The 12,096-nt window shown below is 38.3% G+C and overlaps 1 pseudogene; it reads left to right on the forward strand.

Annotated features, from left to right (window-relative positions):
• Nucleotides 1-11,309: 11,309 nt before the first annotated feature.
• The window catches only part of LOC121395120, a 304,569-nt pseudogene continuing 303,782 nt past the window's right edge, over nt 11,310-12,096 (forward strand).

Raw genomic sequence — 12,096 nt, forward strand, 5'->3', positions numbered from 1 at the left:
CATAAATCCCTAATGTGCTAGACAAGCACCTTGAATGCTGGTGTCAGAACCTTAGTAGAGCTAACGCAGGAAAGGGTACCTTCCATGTGTTTATTTTCAAGGCAGGTGGGATACTCTACAGTACACTGTATGTCCTGTTAAAAAAAGTTTTATAAGAGATATTAATCTTATATAAGCTTGGGGTCACTCATATCAAATGTATTCATCATACAGATCTATCTATATGTGTGTTTGGGAAATACTACAGGTATGCGACCTGTTATCCGGAATGCTAGTGACCTGGGGTTTTCCAGACAACATATCTTTCCATAATTTGGATCTACATACCTTGTCTATTAGAAAATCATGTAAACATTAAAGAACCCCAATAGGCTCTTGCTTACAATAGGGATTCATTATTTCTTAGTTTGGATCGAGTACAAGCTACTGTTTTATTATCACAGAGAAAAAGGAGAAAAAAATTGGAGTCTATGGGAGCCATTCTGTAATTCGGAGCTTTCTGGATAATGGGTTTCTGGATAACAGATCCCATACCTGTACTACTGATGATTTAGCAGTAGTTCTGAAACTGTTTTGTTTTTTTCTACTACCTCTCATTTGAGTACAGTGCTTGTTGGTATGAACCAAAATTCAGCAAGTTTGCAAATGGAATATGGATTACAAAGGCACAATGCTGATCAGACCCCTTCCAGGTAACCTATATCAGATGCTTCTTGAAAAGAAACCATTTCTACTATAAAACAGCAATATAATGGTTTGTTAAAAAAGTAACTTCAACTGAGGCTTTCAGGTGTATCCCTTCTATGCATACTTTCAAAGGTTACAATAAATGTGGATGTGGTTCGTTTTATATGGGAACCCTGTGTGAAAGATTAAATAACATTTCCAATGCATATATATTATCATAACACGACAAGCCACCTCCTTCTAGTGGTGATTGTGGATGAAGCTATGCAGGACTACCATGAAAAAGACTATTGGGTCTCTCATTATCAGGCTTTGATGGGGTTTATGTTTTGTATTAGTTCCCTATTTCTTTATATTATTTTGAGATCCATCTGTAGCTTTATGGTCTGCTATGATTTAGGTTCCCTTTTGTGCACTGAAATTCAGCTGTCTGTTAAGTTCGCTATTTTTAATGACCATGTTCCATTTTCCAGCTAATTGGATGGTTTATGTATCTCCTTTATGGGAAATTAGCTGTGTAACTGAGGCATGGAATTCTTCATCTTCATCTTTTATTGCTGGCTAATATCATTTTCCAGTATATGAAATTCTCTGGAATGCGTGATGTTCCTGCACAAATAGCTATTTAGATATGCTTAAAATGCTGCATATTTATTGTTTGCATTTAGAATGCATTTACCACTGCCCCAGATTTTTTTCAGTTTAGTTATAATGTCGAAACAAAACATTATGTCAAAGCAAAACATCATTTGGAACATGTTGATGGGATCTCAGAACACATATGAGCATTAGTGATGGGCGAATTTATTCGCCAGGCGCGAATTCGCGGCGAATTTGCTGGATTCGCGCCAAGCGAATAAATTCGCGAAACTCCAGCGAAATTTTTTTTTTAGAAAAACGGACGCCGGCGCCAAAAACGGGCGCCGGCGTCAAAAACGAGACGCAAATTCGCCCATCACTAATGAGCATTACAGATTTTGTAATGCTTGGGCTCATTTTGTTGTTACCTTTTCTAGGTGCAATTCAGAAATCCATCGTTGCAATCCTTTACAGTTTCACGGTTATATTCGCACCAAGGTGATTGACTAATTGTACAACAGTCAAACACCTTTTACTTGTCATAGCTTGCTTACCATTGGCATGAATGTGAATCGCTGTATGTATGCCATACATAATAGAACTAGAGGGCTTATTTTTAGTGCAGTAGGTAACATGGGACCAGGGCAGCCATCAGGGGGGGACAGGGGGGAGAGTTGTAGGGGGCCCGAGGGTAAGGGGGGCCCGACCCCGCCACACTTGCTTGATTAGCCGGGCCCCCCATCTTTCTGAGAGCTGCTGACTTCAGGAAGGCATGGACGTTTAAGGGGCCCTGGCCACAAATTTTCTTATCATGTGGGGTCCTAGCCACCAATATTTTTAATGGGGGGCCCTGGCCACAAATGTAGGAAAACTAGACACCAATATTTTTTTTTTTTACTGTGTGGTGGGGAGGGCAGGAGTAGGTGGGGCTTGCGGTGGGCACAGCCCAAGGGGAACAGGAAATTTTGTTGTACGGGGCCCTGCAATTTTTGATGGCGGTCCTGCATGGGACTGTAGCTGGGGAGCAGTGGTTTTGCCTTAAATTTGGCACACCTGTTTAAATGGTGGCATGTAAGATTAGGTAACAGCTGAATGGGGATATACTATTAGCAGTGAGACAGGATTGGTCAAAGGGGTGGTTCACCTTTCAGTTAACTTTTAATTTGTTATAGAATGGCCAATTCTAAGCAAATTTTCAATTGTTCATTTTTATGTTGTTTTTAATTCTATATTTAATTTGCCTTTTTCTTTTGATTCTTTCCAGTTTACAAATGGAGATGATTGACCCCATCTAAAACAAATGCTCTGTAAAGCTACACATGTTCTGTTATTGCTTATTTATATTACTCGTCTTTCTATTCAAACCTTCCTCTATTCATATTCCAGTCTCTTAATCAAATCAGTAAATGGTTTCTATGGTAATTCTGACCCTAGCAACTGAAGGGGACAACGAACCGACTGCTACTGGAACCTTTGGATTTCGTCTGACCAACAATGCCTAGTATTCCGGATCCGGGGAACTTGTTATTCTGATCCACTCGTTGGTGTTTCTTTGTGCAAGTTCCCCGATCCGGAATACTAGGCATTGTTGGTCAGACGAAATGGATCTATGGAGAAATGGCCTATTATACTGTCTACCAAAAGCAGTGTATGCTATGGTGGCACACCTAACTGTCTGGTGTCAGAAGCGGGAAATAGCAAGCGTCTTATAGACGATATTGAAGGGTTAACATGCCTACGTGCCGACCCTTGTAGGCCTCTGTACTTGTTTTTCTGTACGACCCTGTACTGTCTCTTCTTAGACAACCTTGCATAAGTATCATCATGTACTAAAAACAATATTATCAGCTTGCCTCAGACAAAATATCTTAGCTAACGCGCATGCACATATTTGTCTCTTTTCTATCTTGTCCATCCTGAAGGATATACCTATTACAGACATATACTATGCTAATAACTATGCTGATACGTCACTATATTGGGACGTCTTTACTTATAACCTATATAAGCCTATGTTTGACCTTCAATAAACGGAACTTGTTATTCTGATCCACTCGTTGGTGTTTCTTTGTGCAAGTTCCCCGGATCCGGAATGCTAGGCATTGTTGGTCAGACGAAATCCAAAGGTTCCAGTAGCAGTCGGTTCGTTGTCCCCTTCAGCAACCAGATTGCTTAATTTACCCTTTCCTGTAAACTTCCTCTCTCCCCCTCCTCTCCATGTGCGCACTTGCGCATGCGCATCAGCGCACGTATTGTTTCGCATGCGAACTTGAGCACACGAGCGGCGAGGTTGTCGGAAGGAAGGCCTATGGCAGTAGCCCTCAGGGTCAGGAGGTGGGGCCCTGAGACAAAAGCCAGGAAGAAATCCAGGTTGTGGGCTGGCGGGGCCCACTAGAGTCGGGGGCCCACCGGGTTTTTTCCCGGTGTCCCGACGGCCCAGTCCGACCCTGACTGAATTCTTCCACTTAGCGAAGGCCCTGACCTTGAAGTGTTGAGTCACATGTAACCCATGCTCCTCTCACTAGCTGGATATTAACTCCTTTGGGTCTGGATAGCCCAAGTTAGCGTTACATATATATATATATATATGGGACTGCACCTCTGTGTTGTGTATGTGTGTTTGTATGTATGTGTGTATGTATGTACTGTACTGTATGGTAAAAGGATGTTAGATAGTAATTCCCTAATATGGATAGATGGTTGGTTGGTAGGTAGGTAGGTAGGTAGATACTTAGTCACTGTTATATAAAGGTAACATGACGTTTTAAAAGAATTCATGTTATCCTACTATTGGGGGAATGTAATAAAATTCGGTAACAGAAAAACTATTCGCAATGCGAAAAGTTATGCCTTCGCGTAAAAATTTTGGCTTTGCAAATTTAATATAGCTTTTGCAAACCCAGAAACTGTTTATTGACCACTTCCGACAGTGGAGGAAAGTTTGTGTATTTTATAGTTTGCGCCAATGTGCAGTAAATAAATAATAAAACTTCTTACTGAAAATATTATGACACCTTCAAGCACTTCTTAAAAGTGCGCAATTAAAATTTGCAATGCAATAACAGTTTAATGAAGAATATTACATTGCGAGATGTGACTTTTTATTCTTATTGGTGCAAAATGTTTTTCTCTTTTCAACATTTATTACATTCCTCCATAAGGTGCACATTTACCTAGGATCGAATATCGAGGGTTAATTAACCCTCGATATTCGACCGTCGAAGTAAAATCCTTCGACTTGAATATCGAAGACGAAGGACTTTGTGCTATTCCTACGATCGAACGATTCGAAGGATTTTAATCCATCAATCGAAGGATATTCCTTCGATCAGGAAATTGTTGGGAAGCCTATGGGGACCTTCCCCATAGGCTAACATTGGCCTCGATAGGTTTTAGGTGGCAAACTAGGGGGTAGAAGAATTTTTTAAAGAGACAGTACTTCGACTATCGAATGGTTGAATAGTCGAACGATTTTTAGTTCGAACCGTTTGATTCGAAGTCGAAGGTCGTAGTCGAAGGTCGAAGTAGCCCATTCGATGGTCGAAGTAGCCATATTCGACCATTCGAAATTCAAACTTTTTCTTCCTCTATTCCTTCACTCGAGCTAAGTAAATGGGCCCCTAAGTGTTTTGATATAGTTATATTATTTTCAGTTGAACGTTCAACTCCTCCATATGAGCCACAGTGCACATATATACACACAGACACCTACCAACATATTTACTGTATACACTCACATATACAGTATAAACTATATATAACTCTACTAATTAACTGCAGATACTATTTTCCAAAAAGCTCTGGATACTATACTTGTCTGAGTCACTCGTAAAAGCATTAATAGAATTTGCCATCACAACATGGTCATTCTTATTGGTGAAGTTGAGGGTCTTAAATCATAGTGTTCTGTTTTGTTTTTCCTCACCTTGGATAGCCCTGTAGATGCACAGACAAGCAGGACAAAAGCGGCAATATGTGTATTTTTTTCATGTTGCAATATTGGTTTGTAGGCGCCATCTCAGGTCATTTTGCCTGGTCATGTTGTTTCAGAATAAGACAGCACTTTAGGATGGAACTGCTTTCTGGCAGGCTGCTGTTTCTCTTACTCAATGTAACTGAATGTGTCACTTTGGGACCTAGATTTTACTATTGAGTGTTGTTCTTAGATCTACCAGTCAGCTGTTATCTTGTGTTAAGGTGACCATACACAGACCGATAAAAGCTGCCAAAAGACCGAGTCGGATCGTGGACTACATCTGTTCATTGATGATCAGACTGTCCGTTTACCCATTGATATAATACGATCGTTTGGCCTGTTGGGCATATCGGGGAGAGATCCGCTCGTTTGGCAATGTCCATGTATGGCCACCTTTAGGGAGCTGCTTTCTGGTTACCTTCCCATTGTTCTGTTATTAGGCTGCTGGGGGGAAAGGGAGGGAGTGATTTCACTCCAACTTGACGTACAGCAGTAAAGAGTGACTGAAGTTATCAGAGCTCAAGTCACATGACTTGGGGCAGCTGGGAAACTGACAATATGTCTAGACCCATGTCAGATTTCAAAATTAAATATAAAATAAAATAAAATCTGTTTGCTCTTTTGAGAAACAGATTTCTGTGCAGAAGTCTAAGGGAGCAGCACTATTAACTGATGCATTTTGAAAATATTTTTTTTTTCCATGACAGTATCTCTTTAAGGCACCAATCACAGATTTCTTCCCAGCATACAGTATGTTTTTATTTAACATAAACCTCTTTGTGCATCATTGCTTTTTTTAGTACTGTGATAGAGGTAATTACGTGATATAGTTTAAGTCTGCAAAAATATATATATTTAATATTTGTATGAATTAGTCTCATAAGCTTTTGTATGAAAAATTAAGCCTTCTCATTTTAAAACCACAAAGCTGTAATGTAAGTATTATGTACACATTTGTGTGTGTGTTTTTTCCCTTCCTGTTATCCCTGTGTAAGCTTTGTCTTTTTGAATACTCCTTTGTGTCTGTAATATACTCAACGTTGATTGTTTTATTGTGAAAACAAGTATCGAATATCATAGCAATAAAACAGCCATCATCACTGCAGGGACTAAAAATCCCTTCCCTTTGCTTTTTTAGCTTTCCTCGGCTGGAAAGTTTTGACATCTGCTGGTTTGGGACATTGTTGAGCAGCTGTCAGCAGTAGGGTAGCTGCTTGCAGCAGCAGTTGGTGGGATGGCAGGGTGCCAGTTCATACCATCTGTGTGGCTGACATTTCCCTCTAATTAACAGTAGGGTTAATTGTTCTGGCAGGCTCAAATGTAGTGTCTAACATTACCCAAGGGAGAAGCGTACAAGTACTGCAGTAGCAGGGAGCTGGGGACTGGATATTTAACAAACTGATTGCTGAAAATACTTAACAGCTCTGATGTTTGCACTAACTGGGTGCATCCAATAATAGGAGAAGGAGGGGGAAAAAAGCAGAAGTACCCTCTTCATATTTGATGAATTATGTCATATGGAATCAAGCTTGTAAACTCCTGCCTTGGGGAAAAGGGGAGGGAACAATTCATATGTCATTTTTGCATGTTCATAAATAATTGTGTTAGCCTTCTCTAATGGAGCAGAAAGGAAGGATGAAAAATGATGTGTTGAAAACAGAAGCTTTCCCCTACCACCCAACTTGGGTTTTTGTGAGATCTGTCTTTTTCACAGTAACCTACAGGGCAACACAAGACTGTAAACATATGTCTCCATTTTTTTAATCTTCTTTGCAAAGTCATTGAAGATATTTTTTTACATTAATTAAGCCATGGGTATGTTGTTTTCAAATTGATCTCATATTTACAGCATATTGATTGTATATCAGTACAGATTGGTCACACAAATTGATTTCTAGATCTCACTGATTCAGATGACCAGACCTGATTATCTGATACATGCACCAAAGCCAGCCCCATCCCTCCATAGATAGACCTTGACGGGTGCAGTGTTGATTCCACACCTATCCCTCTACCTCCCCCCACACATCACAATTCTCCTACCCCCAAATAATACATACACACCACTGGCTTGGAAAGAGATGGCTGCAGTAGTTTATTTAACACAATAATACAATTATAATCATGTATAAAATTTTCAACCCGTCAAGACCCTGTTGCCCCTATTTGGGCCATGGGGTCCCCTTAGAATTAAAGGGAGTATATATATCCTTTCTTGACATGAGCTCATTCAGTTGGGCATAAGTAGAATAAGTGCATACACGCTATCTATCTATCTGTCTGTCTGTCTGTCTGTCTGTCTGTCTGTCTGTCTGTCTGCTTATCTATCTATCTATCTATCTCTCTCTCTCTCTCTCTCTCTCTCTCTCTCTCTCTCTCTCTCTCTCTCTCTCTCTCTCTCTCTCTCTCTCTCCCTCGGCACTTCAGTGTTTATCCACCTTTTTTACTTAAGCCCAACTGAAAGAGCTCAAGTCAAAAGTGGGGGGGTTAAATATTTTCTATTTTAAATAAATGTTAGAAGCAAACTGTACATTTTATTAGAGACTGATCCGTGCAGTTGTCCTAATTCAGTGTTTTCAACAGCACTTTCATAACTAGCAATTTAAATTGAGATATAAATTCAGATGGCCCTTGGGTATTGGAGCTGAACCACATTTTAGCAGATTAGGTTTGTTTATATGTTGTCATAGCCTGGTCAGCCCATATTTAAGATGTAGGTATATTTATTTTGCATTGAAGGTTACGAAGTGATGGTACCAATAATAAGTTCATTGAATCGGATAATTGTTCAAGTCTACATTTTATTTTGGTCATTGTTTAAAAGCGTTTCATTTTGTACAATTTAAAATATAAATGAAACACGTATGGGGAATGTAAAGTCAGTAAAAGAAAAAATATTTGCAATGTGAAAAAAGTTTTGCCTTTGTGCAAACAAATTTTCCTTTGCGCCAATTTAATATAGCTTTTTGAAACCTGGAAAGTGTTAAGCGACCACTTCCAACAGTGAAAGAAAGTTTGCAAATGTTATAGTTTGCGCCAGTGTACAGTGAATTAAATACAACTTCTTACTGAAAAAGTGCAATTATCATCAGCATGTTATAATCAGCTTTGTAGCATCAGCTTATAATACAGACAAACCTCATGTTCTGCTTGTAAACTTGCGACGTTCCAAGATGGTGACCCTCTGTTACAAGTTTGAAGTCCTGGATCATTGCTGCTATTGAGATACTGAAACTTTGGGCTGGTGCAATAAGATTAGCTTGTAAAATATGGTGTATTTAACCATATTCATGTTTAGGGTTTAGTTCTTTAGTTTAATGCAGGTGTAAATTCCACGCATGTGTGTAGTACTTGCAACTTGAGTAAAGTTGCATATTGTCACATGCCAGAAGACTAGTCACATGGTGCTATATTATTATACATCACTCATGTTAGGTGTAAAAATGTAAACTTGCGACGTTCCAAGATGGTGACCCTCTGTTACAAGTTTGAAGTCCTGGATCATTGCTGCTATTGAGATACTGAAACTTTGGGCTGGTGCAATAAGATTAGCTTGTAAAATATGGTGTATTTAACCATATTCATGTTTAGAGTTTAGTTCTTTAGTTTAATGCAGGTGTAAATTCCACGCATGTGTGTAGTACTTGCAACTTGAGTAAAGTTGCATATTGTCACATGCCAGAAGACTAGTCACATGGTGCTATATTATTATACATCACTCATGTTAGGTGTAAATATGTCCTTAAATCACAATTTCTATATTGTATCCTTGCCCAAACTGGCTACTCATTCCTCAGTTCTTGCTTAAACCTGTTTCTGTTTTTAAATTTTGCTGGTTTAGTTGACCACAATCCCTTCCACCTGCCTTAATAACAGAACATTACACACAACGTTTATCATAGAATAGTGTATGTCACTGAAGCCAGTAGCCAGGGATTTGGGGTATTTTGTTATGGTCCTCTGCCATAGCCCAAACTGAAAACAATCTCAGTTAGACACAGCTTTGAATAAAAAAATGTTAACTCATAATTAGGAATGCACCAAATCTGCTACATTAAGATTTGGCCAAATTCCATATCCTATGTGAAAGATTCGGCCAGATACCGAACCAAATCTGAACCCTAATTTGCATATGTAAATTAGGGAAACAAGGGGGAAAGAGAGAGGATTTTTTTTTACTTTCTTGCTTGGGTGACAAAAAGTCATATCGTATTTTGGATTCGGATTTGGTTAGGCCAGGCACTTGGATTTGGCTGAATCCTGCTGAAAAAGGCAGAATCTTGGACAAATCCTGAACCGAATCCTGGATTTGATGAATCCCTACCCACTGTTTTCCTATTTACTATAAATCCCTCAAAACAATAAAGACATTTTTTTTTTCTTCTGAGCACTTTTGTAGTGCTCAGGCATTGAAGGACAAAGAGAAGAATATGCAGCTTTAAGCTATTGTTGTATTGCTTATCTGTGAATAAACTCATACTAAATCTTAGGAAGGCAAACTTTATGAAGGCCAATCTTATTACCATGCATAGAGAGATAAAGAATACAGAACATCTTTAGCAGCATTGTATCATTTTCTGTTTAAGAGATACAGTTTTACATCTGCCGGGACATTCCTTATCTTCCTTCATTTCTGAAGTTATTTGTGTTCATAGCTACTGTCATACATTTGTGTGCCCAGTGAAATCACCTTTACTTAAAACATCTAAATCTTAAATTAATAGAGACATAATTATGCCTCTTCTTATCTTAGTTGAAGTCTGTTCTTGCTGTTTGTTAAAATGTTTGCTCTCAAGTTGTGATTGTCTTAATAGTCTGGCATACACCAGCCTCATATTTAGAAAAAACAATGTACACTGGGAAAAAAGACTCATCCCCACTAAGGGGGTTATTTATTAAAGTTCAAATGCTAAAAACTCGAATTTTTCGAAACGTATTATACCCAGAGGATGCAAAAAAGTCAGAATCTGAAAATCCGCCATCTCAGACATGCCGAGGTTGTATAGAAGTCAATGGGAACGGACCCTATTCTATTTGGAAGTTTATGTGGTCTGTGCAAGAATTAGGTTGGGCTATTTAGGCAAAAATCATAAAAATTCTGACTTTTTGGGGAAAACCTCCAAAAGAATTTGCATGATTCTGGTTTTCCCTGATCCAATTAAATTGTGCTTTTTAAATAATAAATAAGGTCAAATCGTGGATTCTAGTTTGGTCAGGTTTTTTATTTTAACAAATCAGAAAAATTTGGATTTTGATAAATAACCCTCAATGAGTATAAGATGCATATACTAAAAGTTAATTTAACATGGAGAACCAAACGGCATCAAAGTCCAGAAAGAGGTCCAACACAACATCATTAAATAAAGATTGTAGCATTGAATAATTTTTGTATATAACGTTTGTGTTGTTTTGCATCTCCTGCTATTTTGGTTGAGTTTGGTTGAGTATATAGAAGATTGTTTATCGGCTTAGTCCCCAAGTAAAGTTAAAGTTAACTGCTCACCCAGCGCAGAATAGGACCCAGGTGTAGAAACCCTGGGTCTATCGTTGAAGGGTGTAGTTTCAACCAGTACACAGCATTAAAGTTTCAATCACAGCAATCTTTGTATATATGAGAACTCACCGAACTTGTAGGGTGGCCCGGGTGCAGCGCCCCGAACCCGTAGCTGGGGGAGTAATTTCAACGTAGATAGCGAAGAAGCACGCACTCCATGGACCAATGGATATAATAAAAGATCTTTATTGGAACAGCTAAAACAATGTTTTAGCTGTTCCAATAAAGATCTTTTATTATATCCATTGGTCCATGGAGTGCGTGCTTCTTCGCTACCTAAGTTTGGTTGAGTGTAAAGGGGGAAATATGGCCATTAATCTTATTGACTGTGAAAAGAATTGACACTGTGAAAGCTAAAGGGAAGTTTCTGAAACTAGAGATGTTAATATTCCTTAAAACTATAAAAACAGTTTATAAAACAAATGATTGTTGTTTTATTTAGAATTTTAATTTGTTGTGGTGTTATAAAGCTTTTTCTTTTTATATGAAAGAAAGCAAGAAGACGATACAGCAATGGATTTAGGAGATGATAGGAAGACTCAGTTTGAAGCCAAAGATCACAAGATTTCTATCCTTCAGGATGACCTCAGGAATATTATAAATGATGGAGAAGCACTGCTGGATAAGGCAATGATAACCATGTCTTCTTACACGGTGTATATGCCATTGGCAAACCAATTGCAGCATAGTTTACATAAATTTTTATGTTTTATGCATAATGAAAGATATTTGAAATGGAGAGCAATATAAGTTTAGATTCAGTAAAATGTTTCTTTTATTAAAACAAAACCAAATTAAGAATAATTATAAAGCATTTTGTAAACTAGTCATTGCTTAATTTATTGTCATGTGCTTTTGCTGCTGACCGTTGTTTAAGCATATATTTGCCAAGCATCTAATTGATTAAACAGACTTAAAATGCAGGAAATTGTGCAGGATCCCTAGGGAGTTGTGCAGTAACAGAATAAAAAGACTTTTTTCAGTTAAAATTGTGCCTTTTCCCTTTCTATTAAGAAATGTGGTAACCGACCCCCCCCCATAACTCTATTATACCAAAGGGTGGGGTGGTCCTTTATGATATATGGGGACTTTATTTATGCTTTAAATCTGTTCTAATTACTTGCTAGGCTGGATCTAATAAAATTATTATATCCTCCAACTTTACTTTATGGAACGGCTCTGCTATGTGTATTAACAGTGGCCCATGATTCACATTTTACCACAGTATGAAATTCAATGAAGCCTTTACCACAGTTTGTTCATATATTTTGCATTAGTGCCTTCTGAACTTTAATAGAAA

The sequence above is a fragment of the Xenopus laevis genome, chromosome 6S, assembly GCF_017654675.1.
Source record: "Xenopus laevis strain J_2021 chromosome 6S, Xenopus_laevis_v10.1, whole genome shotgun sequence".
NCBI classification, from domain to species: Eukaryota; Metazoa; Chordata; class Amphibia; order Anura; family Pipidae; genus Xenopus; species Xenopus laevis.